We start from the raw sequence: 23,143 nt of genomic DNA, 5'->3' as shown, positions 1-23,143 counted from the left end.
AACTGTTATCCTGCCAATGTGTTAACAGGAAAAGTTTGTTATGGAGATTCAATAGACGCGAGTTGAGAAATTGAGTTAGAGGAACGCTATGTATGGTGGTGAATATCAAATGTAAATGCATACTAGACAGACAAAGCTGAAATGTTTGTCTATGAATATGTAGCCAGAGAGAGAGGTTAGATAGTTAGAAAGGCAGACATGTTGATTAGTCGCCTCAGAACAAGAATAGAATAGTAAATAAAAGAGGAAAATAAATATAGGTCAAAGATACGAAGCTGAACTGTTATCCTGCCAATACCTTACCTGCTGGAAAGATTGTTATGGAGTTGCAAGTAGACGTATGTTGATTGACTTAGAGGGGAAGACTGTGTGTGATGGTGAATAGAAGACTTAAAGAAATACAAGACAGAGATGAAGCTGAAATGATTATGTAACTAGAAAGAGGCGTCAGTTAGTTAGCTGGAAATACAGACATGCTGATTAATCGCCTTTGCACGAGAATGAAATATTAAATTAAAGAGAAAAATAAACATAAAACATAGATTAAGTAGAACTGCTTGACTACGATTATGTAACCAGAAAGGGGCGTTAGTTAGTTAGCTGGAAATACAGACATGCTGATTAATCGCCTTTGCACGAGAATGACATATTAAATTAAAGAGAAAAATAAACATAAAACATAGATTAAGTAGAACTGCTTGACTACGATTATGTAACCAGAAAGGGGCGTTAGTTCGTTAGCAGGAAATACAGACGTGCTGAATAATATCCTTTGAGAGAGAATGAAAAAGTGAATAAAAAAAGTAGATATGAGACAGGTAGATGAAGCTGAAATGATTCCCGACGGATATATAACCAGTAATAGTTGTCAGTCAGTCAGTTAGCTGGAAATACTGGGATGCTGATTAATCGCCTCTGAGCAGGAATTGAACGGTTGATGGAAGTGGAAAATAAAAAATGTAGGTCACACGGATGAAGCTGAAATGATTTACCGCCACTGTGCTACCTGGAAGTGCAGTTATGAAATTTGATATGAATAGACTGAGAGGAGAAATTTAATATGCTGAGTGAAAGAGGAAAATAAATATAAGATGGACATGAAGCTGATTTTTTTCCCTGCCAACATTGTGCTTGGAAATGTTGTTATGAAATTTGATGTGAATAGAGGAAAATAAATATAAGATAGACATGAAGCTGATTTTTTTCCCTGCCAACATTGTGCTTGGAAATGTTGTTATGAAATTTGATGTGAATAGACGCTGATGAAAAGTCGACTGAGAGGAAAAATTTAATAGTGAATGAAAGAGGAAAATAAGTATAAGATAGACATGAAGCTAAATATTTTTCCTGCTAATTTTGTACTTGGAAGTGTAGTTATGAAATTTGATGTGAATAGACGCTGTTGAAAAATCGACCGAGAGGAAAAATTTAATGGTGAATGAAAGAGGAGAATAAAACAAATAAGATGAACATATGAAGGTGAAATATATGTGTTCAAATATCTTACCTGAAAAAAAAAAAATGTTAGAGTTGGAAATGGACGGGTGTTGAAAAATCTCCTTAGAGCAAGAATATAAAATAGAAAATATGATAAAATATGTGATTAGAAAAGATAAACAAAAACAAGTCAAATAGGAAAAGATGGAATATTTGCCTGGAATGATCATTAAGCAGCTGCAAGTAAATGTTTGATGAGGAATTGGCTGAAAGAATATAAAACAGATAATACGATAGAACAGGTGAATAGAAAAGATGAAAAAATACAGGTCAAATAGGTAGAGATAGAATATTAGCCTGGAATGATCATTAAGCAGCTGCAAGTAAATGTTTAATGAGGAATTGGCTGAAAGAATATAAAACAGATAATACGATAGAACAGGTGAATAGAAAAGATGAAAAAATACAAGTCAAATAGGTAGAGATAGAATATTTGCCTGGAATGATCATTAAGCAGCTGCAAGTAAATGTTTGATGAGGAATTGGCTGAAAGAATATAAAACAGATAATACGATAGAACAGGTGAATAGAAAAGATGAAAAAATACAAGTCAAATAGGTAGAGATAGAATATTTGCCTGGAATGAACGTTAAGCAGTTGTAAATAAATGTTTGATGAGGAATTGGTTCAGAGCAAGAATTTAATGGCGAATGAAAGAGGTAAATTAATGCCGGTGAAAATAAATAAGGCTGAAATATTTGCTGTTGTTATGAGTTGTTGTGAAATTAGTCGTGAGCAGATGCGTGAAAAATCAACTTAGCGCAAAAATTTAACGGTGGATAAAAGAGTGAAATAAAAAAAAAGAATCATATACACAAAGCTGAAATATTTGCTCTCTAATATGCAACCAGGAAGAGTTATGAAATTAGTTATGAGCAGATGCGTGAAAAATCGACTCAGAGGAAGAGTTTAGTGATGAATAGAAGCAGGGAAATGAACGCAGGGCAAACGCATGAAGCTGAAATGTGTGCTCGCCGTTATGAGACCAGGAAGTGTTGTTGTGTAATGATATATGAAGAGACGAGCGAAAAATGGACTCGGAGCAAAAGTTTAATGGTGAATAGAATAGTTAGATAAATGTAAATGCAAGAGATGGAGGTGAATAGTCTCCCTGTCAGTATGTAACCAGGAAGATCTGTTATGAAGTTAGTTGGAAAGTGTTGTTAAGAAAAGAGATGTGAATGCGTGAGAAATGGAGTCTGATCAAAAGTTTAATGGTGAAAAGAATAGTTAGATAAATGTAAATGCAAGAGATGGAGGTGAATCGTTCCCGTGTCAATATGTAACCAGGAAGTGTTGTTGTGAAATGAGATGTAAATAGACGCGCGAAAAATGGACTCGGGGCAAAAATTTAATTGTGAATAGAATAGTTAGATAAATGTAAATGCGAGAGATGGAGGTGAATAGTCTCCCTGTCAGTATGTAACCAGGAAGAGCTGTTATGAAGTTAGTTGGAAAGTGTTGTTAAGAAAAGAGATGTGAATGCGTGAGAAATGGAGTCTGATCAAAAGTTTAATGGTGAAAAGAATAGTTAGATAAATGTAAATGCAAGAGATGGAGGTGAATCGTTCCCGTGTCAATATGTAACCAGGAAGTGTTGTTGTGAAATGAGATGTAAATAGACGCGCGAAAAATGGACTCGGGGCAAAAATTTAATGGTGAATAGAATAGTTAGATAAATGTAAATGCAAGAGATGGAGGTGAATAGTCTCCCTGTCAGTATGTAACCAGGAAGAGCTGTTATCAAGTTAGTTGGAAAGTGTTGTTAAGAAAAGAGATGTGAATGCGTGAGAAATGAACTCGGGGCAAAAGTTTAGATTAATACATTTGAAAGAGCTGTAGGCGAATAGTTCCTGTGTCAATATATAAAAAGGGAGAGGTGTTATCAAGTTAGCTGGACAAACACACTTGTTGATAACTCCCCTCTGACTCGAAGCAATAATTTAAACATCAGCAGAATAACAAAATAAATACTGAAAAAGCTAAGTAAAGCTAAAATAATGATTCTGTTAAATAGTGACGTGGATTTTTCTTTTTTTGAGGCGATGTAAAAAAAAAAACCAAAAAAAATAAACGAAGGAAGGAAATGAAGAAAATAAGCAAATATGAATAAAGGATTAGTGAATGAATATGACATTTGATAAACCTGAAAATAATAAACACTAAATGGAATAGGCAAAGTTGTATGATTCTCTCCCACTATGCCTTTTGGGGGTAGCATTTCTGTGGGCTTCCTTTTCTCCGTTGTTTTAAGCCATCGACTGCTTCTCCTTGTTAAAAAACGTGACTAATGATTTATCTGATTATCTAAATATATATCTGTCTATCTCTATCTACCTCTCTATCTATCTATTTCTATTGTCGGTATTATAAGACACATCAGCTATTTCTAAAGGTCAAAGAGGGGGTCAGTCGGGATCTTATGAGTGTTTCTTTAGGTTCACGGTACAGAGGAAGGGTCAAACTACCACCAGGGTCATACAACTACTCCTGGAAATGCACATGACTCCTATGAAAGTCTTGTCAAATATGTGTTTTTGAACGACGAAATGTCTTGTAGTACGACTATATATCTGTATCTATCTATCTATCTATCTATATTTCTAACCAACCAACTAACAACTTCCCTTATCTTTAACCCACCCACAACCCACAACCAGACCCTATCTATCTATCTATCTATCTATCTATCTATCTATCTATATATCTAACCAAGTAACTAACAATCTATCCAACCTTTAACCAACCCACAACCCAAATAAGCTCCTACAACCAAACAGAAATGCTGAATATATTTTACAACTGGAAAAGAAACACATCAACTCCTTCCTCCCAATGCATAACGAAATTTCAGTATTCTTCGCTCGCTCATTCGCTCGTTGTGTTTGTTTGTTTGCACCGCGCTAACTGGCACGCGGAGGCCTTTGTCGGCGCATGGAGGTAAGCAAATTAGTGGAGTCGCTTTGGAATGTAAACGACGAAAAAGGAGCAAAAAAAAGAAAAAAAATGGAAACGAGTTTTTTTTTTTTTACATTGTTACTTAGAAAGAACTTTACCTCTTTTTTTTAATTTTCTTTTTCTCTTTGTTTCTTTGTTGTTTTTATCGTTCAGTTTATTTTGTGGAGTATTTTTTCCCGTGTGTGAATTTAAACACCGAAAAACAAAACAAAAAATAAGCAAAAAAAAAAAAAAAAAGGAGGAAACTTGAGCTCACTTCTATATTTTTACTTTTCCCTTTTTTTTTTTTTTTGCGTGCTTGGAATGTAAATAACAACAGCAACAACAACAACAACAACAACAGCAACAACAACAAAAACATAGCGAAAAGAAAGACTACAAAAGGGAAGAGAGAAGTTTAGCTTTTTTTTCATTTTCCTTTTCTTACTTTTTTCTTTGGCTTTCCTGTTTTTTTTATCGTTCATTTTATTTTTGCTGTTTTTGTGTGAATTTAAACACCGGAAGAAACGGGCCGAACAAAAATAGAGGAAACTTGAGCTCTCTTCTTTTACATTTTTATTTCTCCTTTTTTTTGTCCTGTTTATTTTTTTTGTGTGTGTTTGGAAATGAACGAAAAAAATATATATAAAAGAAAAATACTTGAGGTCCAGCGTTTCCTATTTCTCTTTTCCTTTTCTTTTTTTTTTTTTGTATTTTTTTTTTTTTTTTGTATTTGTTGCAAGTCACAGAGCGAGCGTGAGTTTGATTTATATGAACGATCCCACTTTCTCTCTCTCTCTCTCTCTCTCTCTCTCTCTCTCTCTCTCTCTCTCTCTCTCTCTCTCTCTCTCTCTCTCTCTCAATAAAAGAAGAACAATAGGAGAGAAGAAGAAAAGAAAGAAGAGAAGAAGTTTAAATGATCCAGAAGGAGGAGGAGGAGGAGGAGGAGGAGGAGGAGGAGGAGGAGGAGGAAGAGGAAGAGGAAGAGGAGGCGGTAATGGTGGAACATGAGAAGGAAAAATAAAATGAAAAGATGAAAATAAAAACAAAATACTCCAAATAAAATAAATATTCGGAGGATTTGAGTGCAACGAGGAGGAGGAGGAGGAGGAGGAGGAGGAGGAGGAGGAGGAGGAGGAGGAGGAGAGGAATGCGATAGTCGTACGAAGAGAGAGGAAAGGCAAAGGAAAGAACGAGAATAATAGGAGGAGGAGGAGGAGGAGGAGGAGAAGTTTAAGAGGACAGAAAAAGGAGAATAAAAAAGATGAGATAAAGGAAGGGAAAGAGAGTGGACGCTAAAGAAAGATAAGAAGGAGGAGGAGGAGGAGGAGGAGGAGGAGGAGGAGGAAAAACTGGGAAGAATGGAGGTGAAAAAGACAAGAAGAGGATAATAACCGTAACGAAGAGGAGGAGGAGGAGGAGGAGGAGGAGGAGGAGGAGGAGGAGGAAGAGGAGGAGATAAAAGACCAGTATCAAGCCATTCGCATATAAATTAATTGTATTATTCGATGCGGGAAAACAACGAGAGAGAGAGAGAGAGAGAGAGAGAGAGAGAGAGAGAGAGGAGAAGAGACGAGAGAGAAAACCCAACCTTCCATCCTTCCTTCCCTCTTTCCTTCTCTCTGTTTCCTTCCCTTCCTTTCCCTTCCTTTTCTTCTTCCTATATTATTCTCCTTTCAAAAATAAGTCCTTACAACACGCTAGTAAAACCTTTATTCCCAAACCATAACACATACATTTCATTCTTAAGCACTCTATTACCGATCAAAATATATAGATACCTTCCCATAAGCACTATATTGCCCCGTGGATAGCAATGATAATAACCTTTCTCGCCTCTATACACAAAGGCGATGAGGAGAGGGGGGGGGAGGATGATGTCATAGAAAACGCGTATTTATGCTCCAAAGAAAGGGGGAACGATGCTATATTTACGCCCTCAATATGTTTTGGTATGCCTCCCCTCTCTCTCTCTCTCTCTCTCTCTCTCTCTCTCTCTCTCTCTCTCTCTCTCTCTCTCTCTCTCTCTCTCTCTTGCGGGTGGTAATTGTTTTTGTTGCTGTGTGTGTGTGTGTGTGTGTGTGTGTGTGTGTGTGTGCGTGCTCTGCAGAGGCGTATAATAAGGGCGTAATATATTTTTGTCTATTTTTTGTTAAGTTCATTGTATTTTTCGTTGAAGTGATGTAGGAGGGCTTAGGGGTGAATTTGTGTGTGCAATAGATAGATAGATATATACATAGAGAGAGAGAGAGAGAGAGAGAGAGAGAGAGAGAGAGAGAATAATCCAAGGAAATTTTTGTATATAGCGAGACATTAAAATTCATAGGAAATAAAAAAGTAAGAAAAAAAATTGTAAAAGTAAAAATGTGAGTGTATATGTGTGTGTGTGTGTGTGTGTGTGTGTGTGTGTGTGTGTGTGTGTGTGTGTGTGTGTGTTTGTTGAGTTAGAGCAAGACTTAATTAACTTCGTTCCATTCAGTTGCCTTTGAAACGAGTAGAGAAAAATACAAGAGCGAAAAAAATAATTATATGTAAAAAATGAACCCACACTCTTTTCACTTGTGTTAATTTTCTCAGTAATTAGAAAAACAGAAGAAAAACAATAACAAGAAATGGAGGCTTGTAGTTCTCAGAAGGACAAAAAAATTACTCATATAACAAGTTCTGAGGACGACACACGTTTCTCTCTGATTAATTAGTTTCTGAGGAGGACAAATATTCCTCCTCTCTTATACACCGAGTTCTGAGGAAGACAAATATATTACTCTTTGACAATTAGTTCCGAGGTCGACAAGTATTCTTTCTCTAATATATCGAGTTCTGAGGAGTACAAGAATATTCCCCTCCGAGTTCTGAGGAGCATAAATCTTTCTCTCTGATGGCGGGTTCTGAGGGCCACAAATACTGTCCACCAATCACGAATAATTCCGCAGATCCAAACCTTCGTGAATTTAAACAGAATATACGTTTAATTATTAGCAAGGGAGCGCTTAATTCCAATCTCTCTCTCTCTCTCTCTCTCTCTCTCTCTCTCTCTCTCTCTCTCTCTCTCTCTCTCTCTCTCTCTCTCTCTCTCTCTCTCTACGAGTTTGTTTTCAATTTCGGTAATGCATGTGGTGTATCAAGTCCTCTAAATCCAATATGAGGAGGAGGAGGAGGAGGAGGAGGGGAAGTAGGAGGAAGAGGAGGAGGAGAACGAGTAACAGTTGCATTATGTTACGGATAAAGTGGAAAAGGAAGTAACAAGAAGAAGAAGAAGAAGAAGAAGAAGAAGAAGAAGAAGAAAACGGAGGAGGAGGAGAAGGAGGAGAAACAATATCAGAAAATTAAGGAGAAATAGGAAAAGAGAGAGTATAAAATAAATACAATAATAATGAATGAAGAAAAAGGACATTCACGAAGAAAAAAAAAGAAGGAAGAGAGAAGGAAGACAAACAACACCAGGAACTTAAAGAAAAAGGAAGAAAAGGGAGTTGAAGAAGAAAATGTGTTCGCGTTTATTTTGTTGATATTTAATTGTCGTATATATACTGTATTGTGAGTTAAAGGAAGACATTAATAACTTACCTCTATTGAATTGGTTTTAGTGAATACGAGAAAAATAAACAGAAGTGAACAAAAAATAATCATAAGTAAAATTAGACTCAACAAGAAGAGGGAGATTAAAGAAGAAGAAGAAGAAGAAGAAGAAGAAGAAGAGGAAGAGTTGCAGAAATATAAATACTTGGTTTATCCTTATCTTCAACAAGCACACGAATCATCCCAGTTTATTGGCGACACACACACACACACACACACACACACACACACACACACACACACACACACACACGCGCGCGCTAGCAATCACACACACACACACACACACACAATAAAGAGAAAAATAAGAAAATGAAAAGAGAAATGTATGAGAGAGAGAGAGAGAGAGAGAGGAAAAAAAAAGACCCTTCTCTCGTCTCTCGCCAAATCCACCCGAGTCTTCGCGTCCGATCTTTCGTCTCAAAATAATCCTTCCCTTCCTTCTTTCCTTCCATTCTTTATTCCTTTCTTCTTTTTTTCCTTTATTCCTGCATTCCAATCCTTCAATCCTTCTATCCCTTACTCTTTATTTCTTTCTACTTTCCTTCCTTTCTTTCTTCCTTCTTTACCTCCTGTTTGACAATCCCTTCCTTCATTGCTTCTTATCTTCCATCATTTGCTTCTTCTCTTCTTCCCTCCTTCTCTTCCTTTCTCCCTTCCTTCCTTCCTTCCTTCCTTCCGTTCTTCTCATTCGTTCTTACTCCCATCCTTTCCCCATTCCATCCATTCCTTCTTACCTTCCTCTCCTTCCGTCTTCCTCTCCTTCCTCCTTCACTCCCTCCCTCCCTCCTTCCTTCCTTCCTTCCTTCCTTCCTTCCGTTCTTCTCATTCGTTCTTACTCCCATCCTTTCCCCATTCCATCCATTCCTTCCACTCCTTGCTTCTTCCTTCCCTTCCTCCTTCACTCCCTCCCTCCCTCCTTCAGGCACTCCTTCCTTCGTCGGTTATTTACGTTCACGATGCCAGCTGTGGAGAGAACGCCGCTCGTGCCTCAGAAATTACACCACGCCGTTCATCCTCTCTCTCTCTCTCTCTCTCTCTCTCTCTCTCTCTCTCTCTCTCTCTCTCTCTCTTGCCTTTTTGCCCGTAAATTTTCCTCTTTTCTCAATATTTTTTACTCCATTTCCATTTTCTTTCTTATTTCCTCTCGTCTCTTTTCCCTCCTTTCATAATTTATCTTTTTTTTTGCTGAGGAAGTGACTTTTCTTGTGTGTGTGTGTGTGTGTGTGTGTGTGTGTGTGTGTGTGTGTGTGTGTGTGTGTGTGTGTAAAAGCCGCCAGGTGTTCTGAGCTCCCAATATCAGAGAGACAACCCCATTAGCTACCTGTCCCATTCTCTCTCTCTCTCTCTCTCTCTCTCTCTCTCTCTCTCTCTCTCTCTCTCTCTCTCTCTCTCTCTCTCTCTCTCTCTAATTATTCCTTTTTCATCTTCTTACTCTTTTCTTGTTCGATATTTTCCTTGTATCCTTCAAACTTACTTAAGATAGTTGTCCTTTTTCTCCAAGTTCCGTTTTCTTTTGTGCTTCTCCTCTACTCCGTTTTTTGCCTTCATGTCCCTCTTTCTGTGTTTTTTTTTTTTTTGTTGTTGTTCTTTTTCCGTGTCCTGTTTACCTATTTCTGCCCTGTTATCTATATCATCCACCATGCATGCTTTTCTCCTCCTTCTCCTTCTCCTCCTCCTCCTCCTCCTCTTCTTCCGTAACCCCATAATGGACTAAAAATCTCCTCTGCATTCCCTTTTTCTTACAGTCTACCTTTCCTATCTTCCCGTTTTCATGTCTGTCTCCCTTTGCTTCATTATGCTTTCTGTCCCCTTCTCTGTTTCCCCGGTATGCTGTCTGTCACCCATGCTGTCTTCCGTGTCATGTTCCTCATTGCCACACTTTCTTTCGCGTCTCATTTCCTCTCCATTCACTTGTTCCGTATCCTGTCGGTCCTTTCTCTCTGCTGGCCTTCATTGCGTTTCACTGCCCGTTTCTCGCTGTCTCTCCTGCCTCCTCTCTTTTCATTTCATTTTTTCATTTCCTACGTTCTTATGTTCTTATCTTCTTATGTTCTTATTTGTCTTGTGCAGTCCTCCTCCTCCTCCTCCTCCTCTTCCTTCTCCTCCTTCCTTTATTGTCCTGTCCACTCTCCGTCTTCCTGTCGTTCCTACTCTCCCTTTATCATCATGTTTTTTTTGTGTAATATATCTTATCCCTATATGTCCTGTTTCTGTCTCCCTATCCTGTGTATCCCATCCTATTCTTTCCCTTACTCACCGACTCCCTTACCGTCCCCTCCCTTCCTCTTTCTCCTCCTGTCCTGGTAGCCTTCTTTCGTGCCCTGGTAGTCTTCTCTCGTTCATTGGTAGCCTATTCCACTGACTTAGCTTCCTCTCTTGCTCTGGTAGCCTCCTCTCTTGCCCTGGTAGCCTCCTCTCTTGCTCTGGTAGCCTCCTCTCTTGCCCTGGTAGCAGCCTTCTCTCTTGTCCTGGTAACCTCCTCTCTTGCTCTGGTAGTCTCCTCTCTTGCTCTGGTAGTCTCCTTTCTCGCTCTGGTAGTAGCCTTCTCTCTTGCCCTGGTAGCCTTCTTTTGTGCCCTTATCCTGCCTCGTCATGGTTCGTCAGGGGGTAACACACGCTCTCCTCCTCTTGTTCGACCTGTGTGTGTGTGGGGGTGGGTGGGTGTGTGATATCAGTGTTACCAGTACGCCAGACTTGTTGCCGCTATTATCGTGCGAGTGGCTGTGAGTGGCGGTGCTTTAAGGGCTAGTAATGTCAGTGCTGAGTGTTGGAGTGCTGCTGAAGTGTTGTTGTTGGTGTTGTTGTTAGTGTTTGTGTTTGTGTTTGTTATAGAAGTGGTGGTTTGTATATGAGTTTAATTGTAGTGGTGGTGGTGGTGGTGGTGTTTTTATTATTATTATTATTATTATTATTATTATTATTATTATTATTATTATTATTGTTGTTGTTATTATTTTGTTATTAGTGTTAATGCTGTTTTTGTTTTGGTTGTTGTTTTTGCGATTATTTTTGTTCTTGTTTTTGTTGTCGTTCTGTTTATTGTTGTATTTAATTTTCTTTTTGTTTTGATTATTCTTATTATTTTTGTTATTACTATTATTATTTATCCACTACTCCTACTACTACTACTACTACTACTACTACTACTACTACTACCACCACCACCTCTACTACTACTACTACTACTACTACTACTACTACTACTACTACTACTACTTACCTCTTCTACCCCTATTAATCTTATCGCTAATACAACTCAAGTTCGCTGCATAATGAAAAAAATAAAACCCATGAATATAAAATTTCAGCTTTCCGCCTCTTCCTTTGTTGCCTCCACCATAAAAAAGAGGAACAACAAAAGAGAAACTTACTAAATCAATATCCCCAAACTTTTGATATTTTGCTTTTGAAAGAGTTGAGGTTGTGGGCAAAGGGCAAGGGAGGAGATGATTGTGTGTGTGTGTGTGTGTGTGTGTGTGTGTAACCAAAAGCTCTCAATACAACTCTCCCTTGCAGACTATTTAGGGTTTCTGCTTCTATAATATCGTACTTAATTGTGTCGTGGAGAAAGGAGAAGTTTACCCTTGAAAATGATATATCAGTTTGCATCTGTAATAAAAAACGGAAATAGGGCAACGATGTAATGGGATGGTGATGCTAAATGATGTAGTTTGGGGTTATAGGTACGTTTTCTGTTATCGATATACGTTCCATGTTACATTTTCTTCTTCATTACTCTATTTAGAAGCAGTAACTTAAGACATTAGGGATAAAAACGGTAACTGATATAGCGTTCCAGTTGGTAAAGAACAGAAAAAGGACAATACAGCGGTGATAAAGAAAAAAGGAAAAAGGAAAGACGGTACACGATTAATAAAAAATAAAAAAAGGATTCGGTTTAGCTTGGAAGGTGGCTAATATGTCATTCTAGCGGCATCTGGCAACCCCCCCGTCGTTACCATCCCACCACTCCGGCACAGCTTCGGAACGGCTTCGAAACCAATCACCGTTACAACCCAATCCTTAGCAACAACAGCGACGTAACAGAACCAACAGTAATAGCCATGCCAACAGTAACAACAGGCGTGGAGAGAGTGACAGCGAAACCCTATATACCTTGAGTCTGTACAGGGGGATGAATGGGCCGAGTCGGGTGATGCTTCGAAGGGTTACGGAGCAGGTTTGAACCCCCCGTACCCCACCCCCTCCCCGTACCCACACCACCGTTGCCAGGTTATCGTACTCAGAGCATAGTATTTACCGGGTTTCTGACGCCTAACTATTGCCAAGAGACATCAGAATCTAACTCTTTTAATGATAACTATAAATGAGTCTCGCTATTGGGGCCCACAAGACAGATTTTGGGGTAGGAAGTCGGGAAATATAAGCGGCTGAGTACGACAATCTGGCAATGTTGAGTCCCACACTAGTTAAGGCTCCGTGGAGGATGAGTGGGAGGCGTCTATGCGGCTACCGTCCTCTCCTCCTCCTCCTCCTTTCCTCCTCCTATCCCCGCCTCTCCTCTCCTCTTCACTGGTCAGTCGTCAGTGCTCCCTTGTCTGTGTATCATTCGCTGTGTGTGTGTGTGTGTGTGTGTCACCTCAAAAGGACAGGTTCGTTCTTAGGGTCGTATTTTAAAACATTTCGTCGCCCAAGTTCACATATTTGACATGGCTTTCGTAGGAGCTGTAGGCCTTTCCAGGGGTAGTTTTATGACCCTGGTGGTAGTTTGACCCTTCTTCTGTGCCATGAACCTTAAAAAACACACATGAAAAACAGACTGATCCTCTCTTTGACCTTTAGGAATAGTTGATGTGAGAAGCGATGGTGTCTTAAAATACAGCCCTATATAGTGACATTCCTCCACCCTTGCCCCTCTCCTCTTCTTGCCTCTCCTCGCATCAGTCGTTAGTGTGTCTGTGTGTCGTTCTCTGCGTGTGTGTGTATCGTCCTTGGGGTCACGTTGTCTCTCAGTAACGTTCGTGGCCGCTAAGCAACCCTTCCATTGAGACTCCGATGTGCTAGTGGCAGATTAGAGGTTAGTTACGCCATCTAACTCATGTGGAGGGTGATAGAGGAGGGTCTTACCTATTTGTATCTGTATAGGATTGATTTCGCTTCACCACAATTCCCTCACTCTCTTTATCCTTTCATCGTTTCCACAATCAGTTTTTTTTTTCTCTTTCTCGGCGTCTCCGGTGTTTGGGGGTGTTGAAAATATGGCTTATAGTGTCCCTACTCCTCCCTCTCGACCTATTTCGTCTCTTATAATGATGATAATACATAATCAGGCTCGTAATGTTCCGTATTTTATTAAGAAAGCTTGTGTATAACTTTTGCACAGACGATTTCATTTGGTAAAGCACTCCATCCATCACTAGGTGTGTGTGTGTGTGTGTGTGTGTGTGTGTGTGTTTGAAAGAATTGAATCATACTCTAAATGTTTCGTATTTTATCAGAAAACTTACGTATACGATGTGCACATATGATTTCATTTGGTAAAACACAACATCTATTTACTAGTTCGGTTTGGCTTGTGTGTGTTTCCTTGTGTGTGTGTGTGTGTGTGTGTGTGTGTGTGTGTGTGTGTGTGTGTGTGTGTGTGTTCTTACCTCTATATATTCTTACAGGGTTGGATTAAGGTCGCAATGTGCCCTGTTTTATCAGAAAGATTATTAATATCTTTGGCACATAAGAATTGAATTGGTAAAACACTCCATCCATCATTTGCTCGGTATGTCTTTCAAGTATGTGTGTGTGTGTGTGTGTGTGTGCTTGGTTTGGCTTTCATATGCGTGTGTGTGTGTGTGTGTGTGTGTGTGTCAGACTACTCACATGCCACAGGTGTTCACGCTCGCCAATTAAACCCGCCTGCAACACACACCAACACGAGCAGCGACGGCCCCGACACGCTCGCCGCCTCCTGCACAGCGCCGCCTCCCGCTTATCCTCGGCGCTTTGAACCCGAGATAGACGCGTCCACAAGAGCATCTAACCCCTTGACATTTCTGTACCCGATGCCTTTTTGTTATTATTATTCTTGTTTTTTGTTACTTATTCCTTATTGTTATTACGTCAACTTATTACTATTTTTCGTCCTTTTTATTTACTTGTTAATGATGTTTTTTTTGCTTCATGTTTATTTGTCTTTTCTCTTTGTGTTTGTTTGTTTTTTCTTTCTCTTTCTTTGTATCTTGTCTTCCTTTTTCTCTTTCTCCTCATTTTCTTTATTTTCTTTCTCATTCTCCTCTGTACATTTTTCTTCCTTTTCCTCTTTCTCCTCTTCTTCTGTTTCTTTTCTCCTTTTCTCTCTCTTCTCTTTCTCTTTTCTTCCTTTTCCTCTTTCTCCTCATTTTCTTTATTTTCTTTCTCATTCTCCTCTGTACATTTTTCTTCCTTTTCCTCTTTCTCCTCTCTTTCTGTTACTTTTTCTCCTTTTCTTTTTCATTCTCCTCTTCCTCTTCTTCTTTCTTTTCTCTTTGTTTCTTTTTCTCCTTTTCTTGCTCATTCTTCTCTTCCTCATTTTCTTCCCTTTCCTCTTTCTCTCTCTTCTTTTCCTCTCATGTATTAATCCCAACCCCTACCCCCCTTTATCCCTTGTCCTTCTAATCCTTTCACTAACCCTACACGCTTTCCCTTTATCTAGGTTCCAATATTCCTTTAACTCCCTTTGCATCACTTTCATTAACCTTCCAAATCCATCAATAGTCGCTGCCTTAGTCTTCCTATTCTTTTATAATCCCCGTCATGTTCCCCCATTCGATTCAACTCCCCTTCTCCTCCTCGTACCCCTTCTTCTTCTTCTTCTTTCCTCTTCTACTCCTTTCCCTTCTTCTCCTTCTCCTTCTTCTCCTCCCTGCCCTTCTTCTCCCTGCCCTTCTCCTCCCTTCTCTTCTTCTTCGTCTTCTTTTTCTTTTTCTTCTTCTTCTCCTCCCTTCCTTTTTTCCTCCTTCCTTCCTTTTTCCTCCTCCCTCTCCTTCTCCTTCTTCTCTTCTCCTCCTCTCACCCTTTCTCTTCCCTGTCCTTCTTCCTTCTCTTCTTCTCCCTCCCTTTCCCCTCCTTTCTTCCCTTCTCCCTCTCCCCTTCTTCTCTACCTTCCTCCCCTTCCCCTTCTCTTTCCTCCCCTCCCCTTCTCCTCCTTCCTCCTCTTCTTCTCCTCCCTCTCCTTGCTCCCCTCCCTCCTCCTTCCTCTTCTTCTTCCCTCCACTGTCCTTGTCCTCCTCTCTCCTCTTCTCCTCCCTTCCCTCCCCTCCTCCTCCTTCCCTTGACGTTGCTCGTGTGTTCCCGTACCCGATAATAACACTTCCCTATCCCATCGCCTCCAATAGCCATTACCGCAACCCCCGTCCCTGTTCACCATTAGGAATATATATCTGTCTCTACTCCGCCCGCCTTATTTTGTTTTGATTTTGTTTTTTGTTTTTATTTTATTTTATTTTCCCATTTTCTTTTCTTCACTTTTCTTTTCCGTCATTTTCTTCCCCATTTTCTTTTCCTTCTCTCATTTTCTCCCACTTTCCTTTCTTTTCCTTTTTCTTTTTCTTTTCCCTCATTTTCTTCCCCATTTTATTTTCCTTCTCATTTTCTCCCACTTTCCTTTCTTTTCCTTTTTCTTTTTCTTTTCCCTCATTTTCTTCCTTATTTTCTTTTCCTTTTCTCATTTTCTCCCACTTTCCTTTTTTTCCTTTTCATATATTTTTTTCTTTTCCGTCATTTTCTTCCCCATTTTCTTTCCCTTCACTCATTTTCTCCCACTTTCCTTTCTTTTCCTTTCTTTTCTTTTCTTTTCTCTTTTCCTCCTCCCCTTTTCTTCACCCATTTTCTTTTCGTGTCTTTTCTCTTTCCCTATTTCCTTCCCAATTTTCTTTCCCATTTCTTTTATTTTCTCTTCTTTCTTTTCCTCCCCCATTTATACTTCTCCCAATTTCTTTTCTCTCCCTTCTTCAGTCTCCTCCTCCCCCCCCCTCCCCTCTTAGCATTGTTCAGATGGCAATGGTATTTTTCTCAATCTTTTTCTTTCGTTTCTTAAGTTGCAGACACGAGTTAGAACTATAAGGCTTTTCCATCCTCAATTAACGCTTCAGAAACAACTATTGCCTGGGTAACTTGTTCTAACTTGTTCTAGGTCTCTGTCTTTGTCTGTTTGTCTCTCTGTCTGTCTGTCTGTCTCTCTGTCTGTCTGTCTCTGTCTGTCTGTCTGTCTCTGTCTCTCTCTCTCTCTCTCTCTCTCTCTCTCTCTCTCTCTCTCTCTCTCTCTCTCTCTCTCTCTCTCTCTCTCTCTCTCTCTCTCTCTCTCTCTCTCTCTCTCTGTCAAATTCTTTCTTATTTATTTATCTATCTATCTATCTATCTATCTATTTATCTCAGTTTTATCTTCACATTGAAACCCTAAAGACATTATTATTTTATTTCATCATTCTTTTATGTATGTATTTTATGTATGTGTGTATTGTATGGTGTATTTCATCACCTTTATAATCAAATCCAAAAAGATACACTATTGTTTTTCCGTATGTGTATATGTGTATATGTTTGTTGTATTAAAACGTCCTTAAAACTCGCCCCTTTCCACCTCTTATCCTCTCTAATTCTCCTTTCCCCCACCAGAGGGCTGCACCGACAAGGCTTTCCTGTGCGGGGGCAACGAAAAGTGCATCCCGAAGACGTGGGTGTGTGACAACTTCGCGGACTGTACCGACAACTCCGACGAGAGCCCCAGCCTGTGCGAAGGTGTGTACAGCGCTTGGTCTTTTTCCCCTTCCATTTTCAGCCCTTCCTTAACTCTTTACGCTTCCTCTTTATCCCTTCCCATTATCAGCCCTTCCCTAACCCTTTACGCTTCCTCTTTATCCACCTTCCAATATTCCGCTAATTCCCTTCGTATCCCTTTCGTAAACCTTCCAAACCCATCAATAGTCGCTGTCTTGGCATCCCTGTTCTTCTGTAATCCCGAATTCTATAATTGGAGGTGGGGTTGATGACAGCTGGTACGGTTTGCAGAAGGATAAGAAGAATAAAGATGAAGGAAAGATAGATGAAAGTAGGGAAAGTAGGGAAAGGTGAAGGAAAGATAGATAGAAGTAGTGATGGAGTGAATTTGAAGTACCGAGTTTGAAGGTGTCAGTTTGGGTTTGCTGAAGGATTAACGGAATAAAGATGAAGGAAAGATAGATGAGGAAAGGAGGGAAAGTAGGGAAAGGTGAAGGAAAGATAGATAGAAGTAGAGATGGACAGGCCACAGTGAATTTGGGTACCGAATTGAAGGTGTTAGTTTGGAAGGTAGGTTGGGTTCGATGACAGCTGAAGGAGGGATTGGGAGAGAGGTGAAGGGGTGAAGGGGGGGTTAGGGATGAGGGGCAGGGGGGGGGATAGAGTTTTACATTCCGTTTTCTTTTTGTGTTATTTTTTTACTGCCTTGTTTTTGATGAGGGGGGACAGGTATATGCCGATTTTTTTACCTTGTTTTCATTTTTTTTTTTTTTTTGCGTGTTGGTTGGTGATGTGGTGGTTGTGGTTCTCGTTGTTGTTTTTGTTGTTTTTGTGGTTGTTATTCTTGTTATTATTTTTTTTCTCTTCTACCTCTTTATCTTCGTCTTCCTCATTATTATTTTCTTTCCTTTCTATTTCATTATCTTCGTCTTCCTCATCATCATCATCTTTTCATCATCATTTTCATTAGTAAGTTCCTGTCAATATCGCTTCATTTTCCTTTTTATTCTCAAGTTCTTTTTTATAATTTTCTTTTTCTTCCTCATTCGTCGTCACTCAATCATTTTCTTATTTTTTTCAAGTTTTTCCACGTTACTGCCATTTTTCTTATTTCTTATTTTATTATTTTCTTCCTTTTCTTCTTCCTCCGTCGTCACCTTATCATAATTTTCCTTTTTTATTTTTTGCTTTTAATACGTTACTGTTACTTCTCTGTCCTAATGTACCTCCTCCTTCAACACAATTCGTTTTCTTTTGATTTTTTTTTAATTCTTTTTATGTTAAGTTAATGGGTAACATCTCTAAACCTTCCATGCCTCCTCACTCTTCCTCTTTCTCTACTTCTACTTTCCTCTTTTTAATCTCTACTTTTCCTTTCCTCTTCCCATCTTCTACTTCTCCTTCCACCTTTTCATCTCTCACCTTTTATCTCTCCTTCCCTTTTCTCATCTTCTACTTCTCCTCTTTTCTCATCCTCTACTTTTCCTTTCCTCTTCCCATCTTCTACTTCTTCCACCTTTTCATCTCTCACCTTTTATCTCTCCTTCCCCTTTCTCTCCTTCTACTTCTTCTCTTTTCTCATCTTCTACTTTTCTTTTCCTTTCCTCTTCCCACCTTCTACTTCTTCTCCCCCTTTTCACCTCTCACCTTCTATCTCTCCTTCCCCTTTCTTTCCTTCTACTTCTCTTTCCTTATCCTTTACTTTTTCCTTCCCCTTCTTCTCCCCTTCAACTTCTCCTTCTCCCTTTCTCATCTACTTCTCCTTTCTCCTTTCTCCTTCTCCTTCTCCTTCCCTCTTCTCATCTTCTGTCTCTCCTTTCCCCTTTCTCACCTACTTCTCATTCCCTCTTCTTTTTTTTTTACTTCTTCTTCCTCCTCATCTTCTTTGCCTCCTGCCATTAGCTTGATTTGCGTCCTGTCTTCTTTCCTTCCCATGGCATCACTGTTCTTTTTTACTACGTTTTTTCTTGTTTTTTTTTTCTCCGAGTGTGTGTGTGTGTGTGTGTGTGTGTGTGTGTGTGTGTGTGTGTGTGTGTGTGTCCCCTTCGTACTCAGACTTTTTTTCAGTGCTTTCTTTTTCTTGGTTCTAATTGTCCCGTGTACTCTTCTTTTTTTTCTTTCTTTAATTTTGTCTTGTCTTATTTTTTTTTAATCTTGGTTTGGAGTCCTGATTCCACCCAGAGTTTTTTCTTTATACATATTTATTTTTATTTTTTTATTTCCTCTTTCTCCTTTTTCTTTCATCTTTTCTTTTTCTATTTTTCTATTTTTCTTTTTCCTGTCCTTTTGTTTCTTTTCTTTCGTTTCCTTTCCTTTCGTTTCCTTTCTTTTTTTGTAATTTTCCTTTTTTTCCTTTCCTTTCCTTTCCCTCTTTCCTCTCCTCTTCTCTCATCTCCTTTCTCTCCTCTCCTCTCCTCTACTTTAATCTACTCTACTTTTATCCTTTCCTTTCTTTTCGTTTCTTTTCTTTTTCTACTTCACTTTCCATCGTCCATTCAAGCCTCCATTCCACGTACTGTAACTTCTTTTCATCTCTTTCCTCTACTAACACAAAAAACTTTCCTCCATTAGAACCTTCATACTTTTTTCCCTTAATCCTCCTCTGTGTCGTCGCCGTCGTGTTTTCCCTTCCACTTAACGTATTTTCCTCATTTTTCCCCCTCTCGCAATGTCCCCATCGTACCCTGCATGTTTTGTCCCATTTTTTCCCCTCCCGGCACACCTGACATGCCCCTGACTCGTAGCCGCGCCAGGTAACACAGGTGAGGCATCGGCGGTCCCACAGGTAAACCCAACACGCAGTAGCTCAGAATAACCTCAGAATACTAACCTCTGACTGCTTTTCGATATCAACTTGGAACAGCAAATGGAAATATATACACACTGCCCTGGAACACTCACCTCAAATTACACCTTGGAATACACTGGGAACACTAGGAATGGCACTCGAGGTCACAGTTATATTTGCCAAGGGTTTAACAAGGGGAAGTGGGTTAGTTGGGAAAGAAAGAGATTAAATTCGGTATTCCCAAACTCTTCCTTCCATCACATCAACTCTTTCCAAAGGCCGATAAGGAGATCAAGCGCTTTGTAATGAGTGTTGTTTTAGGGTCAAAGTACAGAAGAAGGGTTAAACTACCAGAGAGGTCATAAAACTACTACCCCTGGAAATGCACAGCTCTCCAATGAAAGCCTTGTCAAATATGTGAGTTTGGGCGATGAAAGGTTTGGAAATGTGACCTTAAGAGTGTACATTTGTATGATGCTTGATTTGTTTGTGTTGAGAGAGGTAAGCGTAGGATGCACCCCACGTCTCCCCCTCCCCCTTATGGTCATGTGTGTGTGTGTGTGTGTGTGTGTGTGTGTGTGTGTGTGTGTGTGTGTGTGTGTGTGTGTGTGTGTGTGTTCCAAAGTTCAGTTAGTGTTACGAGGTGGAGTCTTCTTCCACGAGTGTTGGGAGTTGAATGTGTTGGGAGTTGTGTTGCGAGTGGGGGAAAGTCTTAACAGGTGTTTCAGATGGGGTGGTGATGATGGTGGTGGTGGAGGTGATGGTGGTGGTGGTGATGATGGTGGTGGTGGTTTTGCAGTCATCAGGGAGAACCACCACCATTAGGGGAAGAGAAATGAAAAAAATAATAAAACAGTAATTGAAGTTAACTAGAAGGAGAAGAAATGTAGGAAAGAAAACAGAAGGAGAGGGAAGGAGGGACTGAAGGAATAGGAACTTGGAAGAGGAGAGTGGGGTGAAGGAACAGGAGTGTAGAAGATGGTATAGAACGTGAGGGAAGATGATAATGGTTGATGTGGGATGGAAAACGATGGAATAAAAGACAGAGAACAAGAAGTACGAAATGTAAATGGGCAGAAGAGATAAAGGAGGGAGGGAAGAAGAGAGGAAAAATGGGAAGAAATGAAGAGTTGAGATCGGAAGGAGGGAAGGAAGAGGGGATGACGAAGGGCAGGAAGAAGGTAAAAAGGAAGGAATAGGAAGAAGAAAAGAAGAAAGAGAGGAAAGATGGAAGAAGGAAAAAAAAGCCATGGAGTCGGAATAGGAAGAAAAGGGGAAGAAAAGCGAAGAAAAGGCAAGTAGGGAAAAATAGCCAAGAAAGGAAGAAAAAGGGAAGAAAAGACAAGAAACAGGAAAAGGATGGAGGAAAAGGAACAAAACAGGAAAGAAAAGAGAAAAGGGAGGAAAAAGAAGAATAGACAAAAAGGGAAGAAAAGGCAAGAAAACAGGAAAAAGGGAAAGAAAAAGTGAAGAAAAGACAAGAAACAGGAAAAGGATGGAGGAAAAGGAGCAAGACTGGAAAGAAAAGAGAAATGGGAGGAAAAAGGAGAATAGACAAAAAGGGAAGGAAAGGCAAAAAAACAGGAAAAAGGGAAAGAAAAAGTGAAGAAAAGACAAGAAACAGGAAAAGGATGGAGGAAAAGGAACAAAACAGGAAAGAAAAGAAAAAAGGAAGGAAAAAGAAGAATAGACAAAAAGGGAAGAAAAGGCAATAAAACAGGAAAAAGGGAAAGAAAAAGTGAGAAACAGGAAAAGGATGGAGGAAAAGGAAAAAGACAGGAAAGAAAAGAGAAATGGGAGGAAAAAGGAGAATAGACAAAAAGGGAAGAAAAGGCAAAAAAACAGGAAAAAAGGGAAGAAAAGGCAAGAAACAGGAAAAGGATGGAGGAAAAGGAACAAAACAGGAAAGAAAAGAGAAAAGGAAGGAAAAAGAAGAATAGACAAAAAGGGAAGAAAAGGCAAAAAACAGGAAAAAAGGGAAGAAAAGGCAAGAAACAGGAAAAGGATGGAGGAAAAGGAAAAAGACAGGAAAGAAAAGAGAAAAGGGCGGATGGCTGACACGCTTTTCCCACGAGCCTTTCTTCGTTCCCTCGTGTAAAGGAATTAATGGCCTTTTTTGGCTCTCTAGTGGCACTCTGCACGACATTGCTGCGGGGGGGGGAGGGGGGAGGGGAGGGAGGGGAGAAGGGGGAGGAGGTAAAACAAGTTACAAAAGTGGGAGAGGAAAGAAGAAAAAAAAAGAAGAAACAGATTTGATAGTAGCGAGGATGGGAGGAACTTAGGGACGGGAAATGAAGGTGAAGGATGGGCTCGATGAAGGGAAGGAGAGGAGAGAATGAGGGAGTGAAGGAAAGGTAGAGGAAAATAGGGGTAGAAAGAGAGGTAAAGGATGGGTTTGATAAAAGAAAGAGGGGTAGAGGAAATTAGGGACGGGAAATGAAGGTGAAGGATGGGCTCGATGAAGGGAAGGAGAGGAAAGAATGAAGGAGTGAAGGAAATGGAGAGGTAAAGGATGGGTTTGATAAAAGAAAGAGGGGTAGAGGAAATTAGGGATGGGAAATGAAGGTGAAGGATGGGCTCGATAAAGGGAAGGAGAGGAGAGAATGAAGGAGTGAAGGAAAGGCAGAGGAAAATAGAGGTGGAAAGAGAGGTAAAGGATGGGTTTGATAAAAGAAAGAGGGGAGAAGGGAGAGAAAGGAAAGGAGGATAGAGGAAAGATGGATGAAAGTAGGGATGGAGAGAGAGATAAAGAATGGGATTGAAAAGAGAAGGAGAAGGGGAAGAAATGAGATGAAAGAACGGGAAAGGAGAAAAGGAGAAAAGGAGAGGAAAGGGGAAGGGATGGCGTACCAGACAGAGAGGAGGAGGAGGAGGAGAAGAAGGAAGAGAGTGAGAAAGGAAACATGGGAGGAAATTAAGGAAGAGAAGGAAGAAGGTGATGGATGAGGTTGATAAAAGGAAAAGTTAAAGGAATGAGAGTAAAGGAGAGGGAAGGGAAAGGAGGTAAGGAAATGAAGTAAAGAAGGGAATATGAGACGGAGAGATGATAAAGGTGGAAGAGAAGGAGTGTGAGAAGAAGGAATGGAAGTGGAAGAACAGGGAGGATAAAGTGGAAGAGGGAGAAAGGAAAAGATTGAGAGATGGAGGAAAAAGAGGAAAAAAAAGGGAGAGGAATGTAGTGTGAGGTAGAGAGGAAAAAAATGGAGGGAAGAAGTTGAGGAAAAGGAAAGAAGGAAGGAAATTAAAGGGAAAAGAAAATGATGGAGGGAAAAGAAGGAAAGAAAGATAGAGAAGGAGAAACTGAAATAATGAAGCGTAGGAAAAGGAAAGAAGAAAGGAAAGAAAAAGAGAGAAAAAAAAGAAAATAAGGAACAGAGGAATGGAAGAAAAATGACGGAAGGAAGGAAGAAAGTGGATAGGATAAGGGAAAAGACCCGTGAGTGCGTGCGTTCGTCCGTGTGTGCGTGTGCGTGTGTGTGTGCGTGTGTTCGTGTGAGGCCAACGCAGCGACAGTCATTTGTTTTTTTTTACTGTTATTCAATTTGTCCAGTTTGTCGGTTTTCAGCTGTCGGTTTTTATTTCACTATTGGAGAAAAGAACAAAGGTATGTGTGAGTGTGTGTGTGTGTGC

General features: G+C 39.9%; 1 long non-coding RNA gene across 1 annotated transcript; it reads left to right on the top strand.

The window, feature by feature from the left end:
• The first annotated feature begins 21,721 nt into the window (after window positions 1-21,721).
• LOC126980212 (uncharacterized) lies at window positions 21,722-22,376 on the top strand. The gene is made up of 2 exons (XR_007732975.1): window positions 21,722-21,883; window positions 22,152-22,376. It is a non-coding gene; the product is annotated as an uncharacterized LOC126980212 (long non-coding RNA).
• Window positions 22,377-23,143: the final 767 nt, after the last annotated feature.

Source organism: Eriocheir sinensis, chromosome 43, assembly GCF_024679095.1.
Source record: "Eriocheir sinensis breed Jianghai 21 chromosome 43, ASM2467909v1, whole genome shotgun sequence".
NCBI classification, from domain to species: domain Eukaryota; kingdom Metazoa; phylum Arthropoda; class Malacostraca; order Decapoda; family Varunidae; genus Eriocheir; species Eriocheir sinensis.
The sequence above is the reverse complement of the archived record's forward strand: the minus strand, read 5'-3'. Positions and strand labels throughout refer to the sequence as shown.